The sequence below is a fragment of the Physeter macrocephalus genome, chromosome 1, assembly GCF_002837175.3.
Source record: "Physeter macrocephalus isolate SW-GA chromosome 1, ASM283717v5, whole genome shotgun sequence".
Taxonomy (NCBI): domain Eukaryota; kingdom Metazoa; phylum Chordata; class Mammalia; order Artiodactyla; family Physeteridae; genus Physeter; species Physeter macrocephalus.
This window is the reverse complement of record NC_041214.2, coordinates 87,903,806-87,919,770: the sequence shown is the minus strand read 5'-3', so window position 1 is coordinate 87,919,770 and position 15,965 is coordinate 87,903,806. Positions and strand designations below refer to the sequence as shown.

Sequence of the window (15,965 nt, the reverse complement as noted above, 5' to 3'; positions counted from 1 at the left end):
CATGTTTAACTTTTGATAGCCTGTTTGTCTGTGGAAATCCTTTCAGTCCTGTGTTGAGAGTGAACCTGTGCAGTGAAGATTTGTGTTTGTTTCTTCCAGGCCTCCAAGCATTACCAGCCTGGGACATTTTCTTGACTTCAAGTTTCCTGGGCAGTGTAGGTACTATAAATTTGAACTTTCAAACCCATGTGAGGGAAAGTTTGTGGTTATGAATTCTAAAGGGAAAGTTTTTTTCCCCTTGATGCCAAAGTCCAGACTAAAACTTACAAGTATCTGCATATCGCCCTGGGTTGGTCCAGGGAATTTTTTTTTTCCAGTCTATTCTTAGAGGGTATAGCCCTTTGAGTTTTCCAGCCTTGTGCAGGATTATAATCCCAACACCTTCTACAGGCCCAAGGCCTTGTCTTTGGTCTCTTGTCTCCTGTGCAGCCAGTAAAACCATAGATTTTTCTGAGATAAGTAGGTTCTTTCAATACAACACAACACAATAGGCTTCACTGACCTGGTTACTACTCTGGTTTCTTGCTCCCCCCTTTGGGTTGAATGTGGAGTTTGGAAGACTATCAGATGTATTCCTCTTTCTTCCTTGAAAGCTTAGTTATGCCTTTGAAAGGATGTTCTATTTTATCCAGCATTTTGTGTGTTTAATATTGGGACTGTTTTTCAAGTTATCTAATAGTGTGCCATATTGCTCCTTGAATCCCTTCTCTCGTACTCTCCGTATCAATTGAGTTTTTTGCTCTACATCTATCAATAAGAACAATCTGGCTACTATCTATCTCCACTTCCACGGCTATTGCTCTAGCATCAGTCATGATTAATGCCTCCCTAGTTCATTCCCTTCTATTCTTGCATCTCAGTACTCCATTCTCCATGTAGCAATCTAGAGATCTTTTTTATTTTTAAAATAAATAAATAAATTTATTTATTTTTGCCTGTGTTGGGTCTTTGTTGCTGTGAGCTGGCTTTCTCTAGTTGCGGCGAGTGGGGGCTACTCTTCGTTGCAGTGCGCGGGCTTCATTGTCGTGGCTTCTCGTTGCAGAGCACAGGCTCTAGGCTTGCAGGCTTCAGTAGTTGTGACACACAGGCTCAGTAGTTGTGGCTCGTGGGCTCTAGAGCACAGGCTCAGTAGTTGTGGAGCACGAGCTTAGTTGCTCCACGGCATGTGGGATCTTCCCTGGCCAGGGCTCAAACCTGTGTCCCTTGCATTGGCAGGCAGATTCTTAACCACTGTGCCACCAGGGAAGCCCTCTAGTGATCTTAAAGTGTAAACCAGGTAACATCACTTCCTTACTTAAAACTCTTTAATAACTTCTTGGAATAAAGTCCAGCCTCCTTACCATGTCATTTAAGATCCTTCCTGACCTGAATCTTGTCTTCTCTAGTGTTTTCTCCCACTATGCTACTCTTCTTGCACTAAACTGCAGTTACACAGGCCTTCTTAACTGACCTTAGCAAGTTCTTTTCTTCCTCCTTCTGTCTGTAATGCTCCAGGAAGCTTCTCATGGCTCTCTCTTTCTGTTCTCAGCTTAAATGTCACCTCATTAAAGATGCCTTCCCTGGCCACCTTATCCAAAGTAATCATCCTAGTTTTTCCCTCATACCAGATATCACTATTTTAATTATTGTGTTTTCATATTTGTAAGTTCCACAAAGACAAAGTGACTTGTATTCACCCTTGTATCCCTGATACCCAGCAGTGTCTGGTACATATTAGACACTGAAATACTTGTAGAATTAGTGAATACATTAATGAACTCCTTCATGAATAAAACATAGAGGCCTTAATTTGCAAGGAGGTGGGGCTTAATTTAGCACTAAAGTATATTAAGAGCTGTAGGTAAAAAGCAAAATGGATAGTGGATGAATTCCCAGGAACACGTATCCTAGAGCAGGTTCATATAACAGGAATCGTCTTTCAGCATCTTTGGTTGGCCAGAGACCTGACTGGAGGCAATGCTGAATTACATGAGGAAGTGGCGGTGTCTCTCAATATAAAGAATACCCAAAAAAGGCGGGGGGAGTGGGGGGGTGGCGGAGATAAGTGGTACACATCTCCAAACTACAACTCCCAGCAGGCCCCGCGCGAACCCGCCCACTGGGAGGCGGTGCCCGTCTCCGCCCAGTGGAGCTCCCGGCTTCGGCTCTACCCCTCCCCGCTCCGCGCCGTAGCCCTCCCCCAGGGTTGTGGCCACGCGCAGCGGCGGCGGTTGTTCCGCTTCCCCTCTGGCCTGGGCCGTCGCCATTGCCGAAGGCTCTCTACGCTCCCTTCCCGGCGCCCGCGGGGCTCGGCTGCTGCCCGGCCTAGCAATAGGAGCAGCTGCGCTCCAGCGCGGTTCCTCTTCCCGCCCCGCTTCCCTTTCCCTCCCCTCCCCGCCCCGTGTCGCGCGCTTGCTCGGGGCGGCTCCTGAGCCCGCCGGGAGCTCGGCCGGAGACTCCTCGCTGGGGCGGGGATATTTCCTCGCCTGGGGTAAGTGTGCAGACAGGCCGGGACGCGGGCCGTCGCTCTTCTTCCTTCTTCCTTCTCCGCGGCCTGGCCGGCGCGAGCGGCCCGGGGCAGCTAACCTGCCCCGCGCGGGGCCGGGAAGCCGCCACCTGCGTGCCTGGAGCCGCAACTCTTGGGGCGGTGGCTCATTGTCTGCGCCCTCCGGCTGTTTTCTTCCCCGACTGTAGTCTGAAATGGGAAGCTTGCTGGGCTGGTGAGGTCTAACTCTTCCTGAACCCGGCCCTGCCCTGAACCCTGTCGCGCCACAGCCTCTGCCCTCTGTTGATCTCCCTTCCATCGCGTTTCCAGCCTCCTTTTCTCCGTTTACTTTTGTGTTGTACAAAACGTTGCGGGTTTTATTCCTCGATTTTTTCGTCTCTTACAGAATCCTAGCCCCTCCTTGCTGTTTCTCTGGTCATCCCAGTTTCTTTGCTTAGGCATATTGTCTAGGGTCCCTTTACTGTTTTCTAAACTGCAATCTGTGATCTCTTCCATATTCCGCGTTAGTAGAAACGAATAGTTTTCCGAGGGTTTGAGGGCCTCCGCTTAAGAACAGAACTTTCGGATCTTCTCGTGATTCCTGTTTGATCTTCAGCCAGGAGGTGAATATTTGTTTCTTTAGGTAACTTAGGTGAAGGTTGGCTTTCACCATGTTTGGCTTTCTTTCAAACAACATACACAACATTTTGCCGAATATTCCTCAGTGGACTCAACCTTTTGACTAATTCTTTAAAGACAGAGTCATCCAAGAACTGAAGAGTGGAAAGTAATTGCCATTGTCAGTCATTGTGGAGTTGTACTACCAGTCCTTGTATCTTATCTTTAATGGGAATTCTCTGGGCAGTGCGAGCGTGATTTCTTTCCTCCTTGATAAATAATGCTAACTCCCATTGGTATAATTATCTCAGTTTTATTTTACAAGTGATCTGTAGTTTTTTGTTTTCTTTTTAAACCTCTGTAAAAAGACAATCAAAATGGTTAGGCCTAAAATTAGACTACGACGAGCAGTGTTTTGGATCAAGGTTGTGCACGTCACGTTTTTTCCCCTGCTCTGTTTGACTCTTCCGCTCTTGTAAGTAGGCAGGATATTGAAATGTAGAAGAATTTGCTCTGTGGGTTTTGTTTTTGTAGGTTTATTCAAAACAGTAACATTAAATAAAGTTAGATTGGGATGAAGGCAGTGAACAGTAATTTTTAAAGCAGGTTAGAACTTGTCAACTTTGCCAGGAGCTCTGTGGCATTTGTAAAACACACTCATAATCACATATATATTTTGTATATATGTATGAAAAATATATATATATAAATGAAAAGCTTTGTTCATTTTCTCCTATTAAGGGTGTTGATTTAAGTTAACTCTTTCATCCTTAGCTTTTAAATCTTTCTAGTAATTAATTAACCAGAAACACTGATTTACATTATGAAAAATGAACCTTAAAATGTTTCTGACCTGTAATGTATGTAGGTCTTAAACCCACTTTCATGTTTTGGTGACAGAGGTTGACCTAAATTCAGTGAATTCTGTGTTTTCACTTCAATGCTGTCATTTTGGTAGTGTCAATTGTCCTTAATTCAATGAGAGGTCTTCTTGGCCTAAAGGGTTAAGGTCTAGAAATGTTGGAGTGTGAAACTAGGTCTGTTGATGTCAGCTTCTCTGCCAGTTCTTTCTACAAACAGACAGTTTTACTGAGGAAGAGTTCTGGGTATTCTGCTTCTCTTAGGACCTTGATTCTGGTTTACAGTTATTCAAAGAGAGAGTTATTCTTCTGGACTTTGTGACATTAAATACTAGCCTTGAAAACCCAAATTCATAAAGTAAGTTTGTGGTTGGAGTCTATCTACTAAACAAATGAATAGGGGTTCCTATGATTCTCTGATCTTTATGAAAGGGCGATTTCCAAGTAGACATGGTTAACAGGGGTGTATCTTTTCAATTGTACTTTTTTAAAGAGAAAACTTAGAACTTGTTCAGGTAGCTAAAGATAAACTTTCAGTTATTCTTTTTAGAAGAGACTTGTTCACATAGCTAGGGATGAAATAAATAGGTAGGTATTGTTAAATTCTTCCTTTGTTTAATCTGTCAATATTGATTATTCTAATATTTGAGTATAACATCTCTTTTGGCTTTCTGAATTTTCTACTTATGATTAAAGTGTGAAACTGTACCTTCTTCAAGTCTTTAAGGCTTTGGGGTTCTGATCAATTTGTTTTCAAAAGCCCTTTCAGTTAGTTAGAGGGGTAATTCCAGACTAATCAGGGAGGGTGTTAAGTTACTTGTGAATCTGAGTTGTCCCTGGTATCCTTTTTGTACCTTGGTAGAAGCAGAAAGAGATGGAAAAAAATAGCCCCTGTTGCCTTGAAGAAATACTGATTATTTTCTTCTGTGACCAGAATTGAGTTTCACTACTTCTTCATTTTAGGATCACTAACCTGAATAAGAGTAGTCAGTCTGAACATTCATGCCGGATTTCAGAGGTCTAGCCTCTTATCTTTGAGGTACAGTAGTACTTGTCATTCCATGTATCACAAGTGGTGAGGAGCTGGAGACCTGGGTTTGAATGCTGGCTCTTCCACTTGACCCTGGGCAAGATACACATTCTTTTCAGGCTTGTTTTTTTCATCTGTAAAATGAGGATTAATAATAATATAATACACATTTCATAGGGCTATTTAGAGCAAATGAGATAATGCAGGGAAAAGTACTTAGCAAATGAAGTGTTTAAGTGATTAATAAATGTTAATTATTAATATTAATGCTAATAATATTAATAGTTAATATTCCATTCTGAAATAGGCTTTATATTTAATTGCTTCTACAGCAAATATTGTACTTCCAAACTGAGATTTAAGACTGCTTTCTGAAAGTGGTTGGAATCTCAGGGCCAATTTTCTGAGACCATAACTGTTAAAAATTACTTTTCAGGAAAAAAAAATAGTTTCATCACTGAAATAAAATACAGGTTTTTTGAATACATGTTTCTCAGATTTTAAAATAGGCATACTTCTCATAGAAAATTTAGAAAGTAGTGAAAACTATTAAGAAATGGGAAAAAATTACTATACAAAAATCACTTAGCCCCCAGAGATAACCATCATAACAGATGAGAATAGTGCCTTTTTTCCTTATTTTTAAATTAAATTCCAAAGGTAGTCAGTACATGCTTATTACAGAACGTTCAAGCAAGTCAATTATTTAGAGTAGAAAGTGAAAATTACTTTCCTTACTTTTTAGTCCCATTCCTTACAGGTACCCACTGTAAACAATTTTGTTTTCTTTATGCAATTAGAAATAAGCATAGTGTGTATGTAGTTTTACCTTGATTTTTTTTTAATTAAAAAAATCTAATCATTATAAATTCATTTCCATCTCAGTACTTGTAGTTAAACCTCATGTTTTTAATAGTCATGAGATATTCCATTGTATGGTTGCACTTTACTTAATTATTCATGGTTATTTGTTATTTCCACTTTTGGGCAACTAAAACTGGAGCTTTAATGAACTTCCTTATACCTTTGTGCACATGTATACAAGTATCTCCATTAAAAGGATTCTTAAGTGTGCATTTTAAGTTTTGATAGATGGCAAATTGCCTTCCTATAAGACTATACTAATTGAATTGTAGAAGCTCTTTACACATAGTAGATATTAATACTTTGCCTTCTGTTTAAGACGATCTTTTACATTTTACCTTTATCAAAAAAACAGTCTTCTGTATTTTCTTCTGGTACTTTAATAACTTGTATTTGAATCTTAATACTTCCAGATTTTTTCTCGGGGGGGAGTGCTTGGTGGGGTAAGAGTTTGGCTACTGAAATAAAATACAGGTGTAACAATATTTCAGGAGTTTGAGGTTGGTGTAAAAATTAGTCACATTATAGGGATTCAGAAAGGAATATTTTAATCATTTTATTGTAAGCATCACATCCAAAAGGGGGGAAAATGCCCCCTTTGGCCCCTATTTCTTGTCATCTACCTAATTCATCCTCGTCCTTCAAATTTCAGCTGTTGAGTATAGCTTTCTTTGGGAGTCTTTCCTGATTTCCAGTATGACTTAGATATTCTTATTGCTTTTATATGTTTTCTTAACATGTCCATAATCTTTATTTGCAGTGTGCTGAAAGAATGAGTTATTTATCTGGAAATGAGAGTTATTTCTCAATTGTTGTCAATTGAAATTAATCAAAAGGGAGGTGCAAAGAACTCAGTAGTGTTGGTTAAAAGTGATGCACATACACATGTATGCATACAGGGCCCTTTTAACCTGCATTATTGAGTTCTTCCTAACATCTTTCTGATCAAGCTGTTACCTTGTAGGTAATATTTTTTCATGTAAATGTTTAATATGTTCTGGAAAAATACAAGGTTTTATTTTAATCTTGCATTTATTTCATAAGTACAAGGTGTATTTATTTCATAAGAACAAGGTGTATTTTAATCTCAGCTTGTAAAAAATTAATTCCTATTCCGGGAATTCCCTGGTGGTCCAGTGGTTAGGGCTCTGCGCTTCCACTGCAGGAGGCATGGGTTTGATCCCGGGTCGCGGAACTAAGATCCTGGATGCCACGTGGTGCAGCCAGGGGGAAAAAAAATTCCTATTCCTTTTTATTTGAGATTAGTAGTTTATAGGCTTATGAAGCGATAATGTTATATAATAAACACATGAACAACAAGAGTTGGAGTAAAACTTTTAAACACAATTTCAGGTGCTCTAAACAAATTATTAAAGAATAAAAAGTTACATTGGCAGATATAATGGTAAAAATATAACCAGATGTTTGATAAAGTGTCAAGTTTAAAAAAACCCTTAATTCATTAGCTGTGGATAACTGCTGTTAATATTTTGATGTTTCTTTATATTTGTGTGTGTACATAGTTTACTCTTCTAAAATTGGAATCATATTCTGTATAATTTGCTATCTTGCTTTTTTTTAACTTACGCTCAAATCTTGAAAGTTTCCCTCTTTCTCCTTAAAAATTCTATTAAAAATGATTTTTTAATGTTTGCCTAACATTCCATTGCCCGCCTGTGGCTTAGTTTCATTATTCTCCTATTGGTGAATGTATAACTTATTTCTAATATTTTATATAAATAATGCTATGATGAATATCTTTTTACTCATCCCTGAGTATTACTTTAGAATATTTTCTTAGAAGTGGAATTACTGAATGAAAGGGTATAAGCATTTACAAGTGTTAAATTACCCTTCAGAAAGGTTTGATGTATACCATCACTAGCATTGTGAGTCTCATTTTGTCGCTATCCTCATTGAAACAACCATCTCTTAATGAAATTGTTAAATTTGCTTATTGCTAGGCAAATAAAATATACAGTTTAATTTGCATTTCCTGTTTAAATTATAATTTTGTTTTTGTGAATTTGATTGTTTCGTTATTTCTGATAAGTATACAGAAGGAACTAGATTTTTTTTTAGTAAGTTAACTTTTTCCTGTAAAAAATTTTTTTTGTACAGTTTTTAAAGTTACTTTCCATTTACAGTTATAAAACATTGGCTGTATTTTTCGTGTTGTATAATATATCCTCGAGCCTATCTTACACCGAATAGTTTGTACCTCTAGAAGTAACTAGATTTTTGTGGTCACGATTATTTTTATTATCTTGCTGGACTTCAGTAAAATTTTATTTACTTTTGTTTTTCAGGTTCATTGTCTTACCTGAAAATAATAGTAACTTTTGCTTCCTTTCCAATAGTTATAATATTTATTAGTATTTTAGCTCTTTATTATGTTGATCAGAATCTCCAAGACACAGTTTTATAAGAGAGGTGATAATTGTCTTGGAATGTCTCTGATATTTTTACGATTTAAGGATGAATGCAGCTGTTGGTTTTAGAGAGAAATTTTTTATTATTCTGTTCTTTGTAAAAAATAGGAGTGTCTTCTGAATTTTATCAAATGTTTTTATAACTTATTTAGGTGATGATAAGATTTTTCTTTTAACTACTGATAAAAATATATAAATAAATTTGCTAATACCATTCCCAAAGGTTATATATCCTAAGGCATATATCATGAGGAATCAAAACCCCACTCTTGTTAGTCAAGTGTACAGAATTTATTGAAAGAATAGAAGAGAGTCTCATAGAACTTTAGTTTAATAAGAATACACAGTCCATATGGTAACTTCTGTAGTTCCTTCTGTAGTCTGGAGAAATCCTTACTTACTCATGAGTCAGTTTTGAGAAATTCGTATTTCCCCAGATGATATTTTTTAAGATTTTCAAATTTATTATTAAATGGGTGTATGTAATATTTTATATAATTAAAATCTGTGGTGTTCATCTCCACTTTTTATTAGTGATTTCATTATTTTTCTTAATTTGATTTGCCAAATGTTTATCTACTTAGTGGTTTTTAATAAGAAGCTTTGAGATTTATTCTGTTGATTTTCTGTTTTCTGATTTTCTAATTTCTACCTTTTATTTTGCTCTGGTTTTTCTTTTTCTTTTTTTTTTTTTTTGGTTATACAGCAAGTCCGCTACATATGAACGCGTTCCATTCCAAGAGCACATTCGTAAATCCAGTTTGTTCGCAAGTCCAACAAAGTTAGCCTACATACCCAATTAACACAATCGGCTATATGGTACTGTACTATAAAGGGTTTATAATACTTTTCACACAAATAATACATAAAAAAGAAATGCAAAAAAATAAAGAAAAAATTTTTAATCTTACAGTACAGTACCTTGAAAAGTACAGTAGTACAGTGCAACAGCTGGCATACATGGGCTAGCATCGAGTGAACAGGCAAGAAGAGTTGTCAGCAATAGGAGATGGAGGGCAAGCTGCAGTTTCATTCACACCTGACGTTCACTACCAGCTACATCACTGCTGCTTTTATGCTTGCTTCTACGCTTGCTTCTGGACATCCTGGGCTTGAAATAAAGACACTGTGCTACTGTACTCTATACAGTACTGTACAGTAAAGTACACAAAAGCACAACCACTTGTAGAGGATGCCCGCATGTGACAGTGTATGCCAGACATGTGAATTAACTTACGTGGTTGGACCTGTGAACACACGTTTGCATCTTTGAAAGTTCATAACTTGGAGGTTCATATGTAGGGGACTTACTGTACTTTTTCTAACTTAGTAAATTCTTAGTTCTCTCTCTTTATTTTTTATTTATTTATTTATTTATTTGCGGTACGCGGGCCTTTCACTGTTGTGGCCTCTCCCATTGCGGAGCACAGGCTCCGGACGTGCAGGCCCAGCGGCCATGGCTCACGGGCCTAGCTGCTCCATGGCATGTGGGATCTTCCCGGACCGGGGCACGAACCCATGTCCCCTGCATCGGCAGGCAGACTCTCAACCACTGTGCCACCAGGGAAGCCCCCCTCTTTTTTTTTAAATGAAAACATTTTTAATGCTCTTAATTTGCCTCTGAGTACAGCTTTGGCTGCACTCTGAAATGTCTGTGAATGATATTCTTATATTCATTGCTTTCCAAATAGTTGCTAGTTCTAGTTTGATTACCTCTTTGACTCAGGAAGTATTTGGTATAGTTCTATTCGCTGTATTTTCTTTCATTGTCAGTGACTATGTTCTTTTAAAATAATCTTTTAAGTTTATTGAGGGTTTCTTTGTGACTTAAAGCATAATCCAATTTGCTAAATGTTTTTTGAAAACTTAAGAACATTTTCTGTTTGCACGTACAGTTTTATATACACACACATATATCTGTCAATTAAACTTTATTCAAATTATCTTATTATTCCTTAATAGTTTTTATTAATTATAAGACAGTCTTTATTAAGTTTTTAATCTTAATCTGTCAAAGACTAAGAGTTAGCATTGTTTCTGAAAAGCTTGTGCTTACATTGGGGCCTTTACTTTTTTTTTTTTTTTTTTTTTTTTTTTTGTGCTATGCGGGCCTCTCACTGTTGTGGCCTCTCCCGTTGCGGAGCACAGGCTCTGGATGCGCAGGCTCAGCAGCCATGGCTCACAGGCCCAGCCGCTCCACGGCATGTGGGATCCTCCCGGACCGGGGCACAAACCCGTGTCCCCTGCATCGGCAGGCGGGCTCTCAACCACTGCGTCACCAGGGAAGCCCGGGGCCTTTACATTTTTGTCTCTTCCCCCTGAATACTGTGTTCCTTTCATAGGTGACTGTTTTAAAGAGGCCTTACTTGATCAGCCGTCTAAAATAGCCTCCACCTGCTCCTGCTCAGTATCTAACTTCTTTCCCCTGTGTTTTTCTTTATAGCACTTCCACCTGAAATTATTTTTTCATTCAATTGTTTATCTCTTTGCTATTATTCTGTTCAGAACTTAGAACAAGTATGTATGCAGTATGTGTTTGTTAAGTAAAGAGTGTCCTTTTTTATTTCTAATGCCTTTTTAAAAAAATTAATAGACTTTATACAATTTTAGGTTCACAGAAAAGTTGAGCCAAAAGTACAGAGAGTTCCCATATACCTTGATCTCCCCCCTTCCTCAGCTTCCCCCATCATCAACATTCTGCAATGTTTGGTATGTTTGTTATGATTGATGAACCAACATTGACACATCATTACCCACAAAGTTCATAGGTTACATTAGGGTTCACTCTTGATATTACACATTGTATGGGTGTGGACACATGGTGGATAATGACATGTATCCACCATTACAGTATCATACAGAATAGTTCCTTCACTCCCCAAATTCTCTGTGCTCCACTTATTTACCCCTCCCTTCTCGCTAATCCCTGATAACCACCAAAGCTTTAACTGTCTCCATAGTCATGCCTTCTCCAGAATGTCATATAGTTGGAATTATACAATATGTAACCTTTTCAGCTTCTTTCACTTAGCAGTGTGCATTTGCGTTTCCTTCATATCTTTTCATGGCTTAATAGCTCATTGCTTTTTTATGCTGAATAATACTCCATTGTTGGGATATACCACAGTTTGTTTATCCATTTACCCACTAAAGGACATCTTGGTTGCTTCCACATTTGGCAGTTATGAATAAAGCTGCTATAAACATCCAAGTTTGGGTTTTTCATGGGCATACTTTTTCAGCTGATTTGAGTAAATAGCATGGAATACGATTGCTGGATTGTATGGTAAGAATATATTTAGTTTTGTTAAGAATCTGCTAAAACTGTCTTTCAAAGTGGCTGAACCATTTTGCTTTCCTACCAACAGTGAATGAGAGTTCCTGTTGCTCAAATCCTCACCAGCATTTGATGTTAGTATTTTAGATTTAGCCATTCTAAAAGGTGTGTAGTGCTATCTCATTGTTTTAATTTGCAATTCCCTAATGAAGTATGAGACTGAGCATCTTTATATCAGATACTTCTTTTGCAAATATTTTCTTCCACTCTGTGGCTTGTCTTCATATTCTCTCTATCCTAATGATTTTTATCATGTTTTTGGTGTAATATTATTGATGCATGTTTAAGTTCTATACTGCTAAAGATCTGTATTACACCTAATCAATAAAAAGAATTGTCATATTTAATCTTTCTACGTTTCGTATTTTACTTATCTTAAATTCCCATCTGTCCTGTTATTCTTTGTTCAATAAATTATTATCCAACCTTGTCTTTCCATGCCATTTTTAGTTGTATCTCTTTTAAATTACATATAGTTTATTTTTGTTTTAATCCAAAGTGATTACTTAAAACATTTATGTGTATTGTGATAGTTAATTCTGTTGGGTGTGTTTCTGTTATTTTATTTAATGCTTTCTGTTTTTTAATGATTCGTTGCTACTGCTTCTACATTTTTGTAAAATATACATAATGTAAAGTTATCATCTTAACCATTTTAAAGTAAAGTTAACCCTGAACAACACGAGTTTGAACTGTGCAGTTCCACTTATACATGGATTTTTTTCAGTAGTAAATACTACAGTACTGCGCTATCCAAGGTTGTTTGAATCCTAGGATGCAGAACTGCAGATACAGAGGAACTTTGGATTTGGAGGAACCATGTATATGGAGAGCCATACTATAAGTTATACTCAGATTTTTGACGGTGTGGAGGGTCGCGCCCCAACCCCCAAGCTGTTCAGTGTCAACTGTATACAGTTCTAGATTTTTGACGGTGTGGAGGGTCGCGCCCCAACCCCCAAGCTGTTCAGTGTCAACTGTATACAGTTCTAGATTTTTGACGGTGTGGAGGGTCGCGCCCCAACCCCCAAGCTGTTCAGTGTCAACTGTATACAGTTCTTTGGCATTAAGTACACTTACATTATTGTACAACCATCATCACCATCCATCTCCAGAATTTTTCATCTTCCCTAACAGAATCTACACTCATTAAACACTGACTCCCTGTTCCTCCGTACCCACAACCCCTGGTGACTGTCTCTAATCTACTTTCTCTCATGATTTTGCTGTTTCTAGATGATTCATATAAGTCTAATCATACAATGTTTGTTCTTTTGTGTCTGGCTTATTTCACGTAGCATGTTTTCAAAGTTCATCCATGTTGTAGCTTTTATGAGTACTTAATTCCTTTTTGAGGCTGAATAATATTCCATAGTGTGTGTGTTTATCCTGTTATTTGTCAATGTCTTAAAGCCAACTAATCTATACTTTAAGTGAATTCAACTGTAAATCTAAAATTTAAAAAAATAACAATTCCTGATTTGTCAGTCTGAAAAAGAAAATTGTACTTTGACTCCCCATAACTGAAGACTGGCTTATTCTCTTAACCAACCTTCACTTTAATGTTCATTGTCAGTTTCTCAATCTTACATTTAAATTGAGTCATCATGTATGTCAGCTAACATACATTTTCATTTAATATAGGAGTAACTGGAAGGCACATTTAATAATTATTAGGTCACTAATGTCCACAGAAACTTTCATGCCATGTGGTCTCACATTAATTTTGTTTCAGAGCTTCCTATATCTGATGGTGCTAGGAATCTTCCTTTTTCTTTTTATTGAAATATTTTGACTGATTGTATCTTATACATGTTTATTAATGTTGCCTGATACATTAACTCCTTACAGTCTTCATACTTTTTTTTCATTTCCAGAAATATTTTTGGTTATTTTTAGTTCTTTTTTCTTCCTTGAAAACATTTATAGTAATTAGGTTGGCTTATTATTTCTGTCTTTTATGTGAGCTTCTCGAATGTTTGTCTTTAGCACTCATTTGATTTTCCTTTATTACCTCCAATGTAGGCTTTATTTCTGCTATCAAAATTTTAGTTTCTTTACATCCTTTAAACATTTACTCCACTCCCCTTTCTTCTTAAATTACTCTCATTTCATCTTGGTCTTTTCTCTTCATATATGCCTGTTTCATGGATTTTACCAAATAGTGTTTGGAACTTAATTCTGTGTCCTGAAGTAATTTTTTTTAAATTTATTTATTATTTATTTTTGGCTGTGTTGGGTCTTCGTTGCTACGTGCGGGCTTTCTCTGGTTGCGGCGAGTGGGGCTACTCTTTGTTGCAGTGCACGGGCTTCTCATTGCGGTGGTTTCTCGTTGTGGAGCATGGGCTCTAGGTAGGTGGGTTTCAGTAGTTGTGGCACACGGACTCAGTAGTTGTGGCTCGCGGGCTCTAGAGTGCAGGCTTAGTGGTTGTGGTGCATGGGCTTAGTTGCTCCGCGGCATGTGGGATCTTCCCCGATCAGGGCTTGAACCCGTGTCTCCTGCATTGGCAGGTGGATTCTTAACCACTGAGCCACCAGGGAAGTCCCTGTCCTGAAGTAATTTTAATTCACCTTCTAAGTTAGACTCTGCTTCTGTGAAAGGTAATTTTGTCTCTTTCTTGTGCTGCATTATTTTTTGTTGAGATCAATGTTGGATTTTTTCCTGCTTATTCATCCTTGAATGGTAACAGTTATCTATTACCTGATATGCATTTGTCAGAAACATTTATGGGATTGATTGTCCTTGCCTCTACAGTTGACTGGGATTCTGGTTGAAACGTCTTCTTAGGTGTATTGTTAAAGGATAAATACACACAGCACCTAGCCTGAGTTCCAGTGATAAGTTGGCATTCATCTTATAGGGTAGTTCTGGGCTAGGATGGTGGGATCTTATGGTACCCTGGTTTCTAGCATGTGCTACTATTAGGGCTCTTCCTGATTCTAACCACGTACCCACAACACAGCACTTTGCTTGTGTGACTACACCTCCGAGGAAGCCATGTACCAATCCAGGTTTTTCTGCCCATTTACAGCTCCACTTGAACCTTACATACACACAGGCACATAGAAAGATACTTGTTTTCTGGAACTTGCATGGCAGTCTCCTAAATGTATGTAGAAAGATCAGAAGAGATGATAAGGAACTCCAGCTGTCACAGAACCCACTTCTATATAGCAAGAAATGACTTAGCAAAGATGACTGACTAGCTTGTTTCTTTTTTTTTTTTTCCCGTATGCGGGCCTCTCACTGTTGTGGCCTCTCCCGTTGCGGAGCACAGGCTCTGGACGCGCAGGCTCAGCGGCCATGGCTCATGGGCCTAGCCACTCCGCGGCATGTGGGATCTTCCCGGACCGGGGCACGAACCTGTGTCCCCTGCATCGGCAGGCGGACTCTCAACCACTGCACTACCAGGGAAGCCCTAGCTTGTTTCTTTGAGGCAGACTTTGGGTCTCCAAATAGAAGTATGGCTAGAAGAGAGGAGCGAGCTATCTTTATATCTTCTTTTAGGCAAATGGTCAAACTTTCTTTTATGAAACAGAACATGGATGGGTCATGAATCTTTTCTTAGTTGAGATTGCGTGACCTTATAGCTAATGGAAAGCCTTCAAAGATTTTATATAAATTCTTCTTGGAAATTTGGGATAGACCCCATGGTGACTTCTGATATGATACCATTTTTTACTACAATAAACTGGTTTCAGTTTTTGTTTAACTTAGATAAACACCTAAGTAATCAAATAATCAGTCTGCACTTGACCTTCATTTTTCAGTATAAGGTCTTAGATTGATAAATTTTCACTTTGATTGTAGGAAAATGGCATCTTGTTACAATTTGCATCTTTTTTATGTCTAGTTAAACACTTTTTATATACATACAGTCCCCCTACTTACGATTTTTTGACTTTACTATGGTGCAGAAGTGGTATGCATTCAGTAGAAAACCATACTTTGAATTTTGATCTTTTTCTGGGCCAGCTATACAAGGTTCAGTACTCTGGTGGTGCTGGGCAGAGGCAGCGAGCTGTAGCTCCCAGTCAGCCATGCAATCACAAGGGTATACACTTGTGATACACTTAACAACCGTTCTATACCCATACTACCATTCTCATTCACTTTAAGTACAGCATTCAGTGAACTACAGGAGATATTCAACTCTTTGTTATAAAATAGGCCTTGTGTTAGATGATTTTGCTGAACTGTCAGCTAATGTGTTTTGAGCATGTTTAAGGTAGGCTGGGCTGTGATGTTCCTTGATAGGTTTAGGTGTATTAAATGCATTTTCGACTTACCGGTATTTTCTTTTCTTTTTTTTTTTTTTTTTTTTTTTTTTTTTGGTGGTACATGGGCCTCTCACTGTTG

The 15,965-nt window shown here is 38.0% G+C and overlaps 1 protein-coding gene across 7 annotated transcripts in view; it reads left to right on the top strand.

The window, feature by feature from the left end:
• Positions 1–15,965, top strand: part of PAK2 (p21 (RAC1) activated kinase 2) — a 96,851-nt gene that overhangs the window by 8,497 nt on the left and 72,389 nt on the right. For 2 of the 7 annotated variants that reach the window (XR_008617293.1, XM_024124437.2), the window contains exon 1: positions 2,225–2,470. The exons of 2 other annotated variants lie outside the window; for them this stretch is intronic. The gene's annotated coding sequence lies outside the window, so the exon portion shown is untranslated. Of the gene's footprint in view, positions 1–2,173; positions 2,471–2,537; positions 2,700–3,000; positions 3,088–15,965 lie in introns of those variants that run through there. 3 more of the 7 variants (XM_055084687.1, XM_007115305.4, XM_007115306.4) reach the window with 3 other exon arrangements.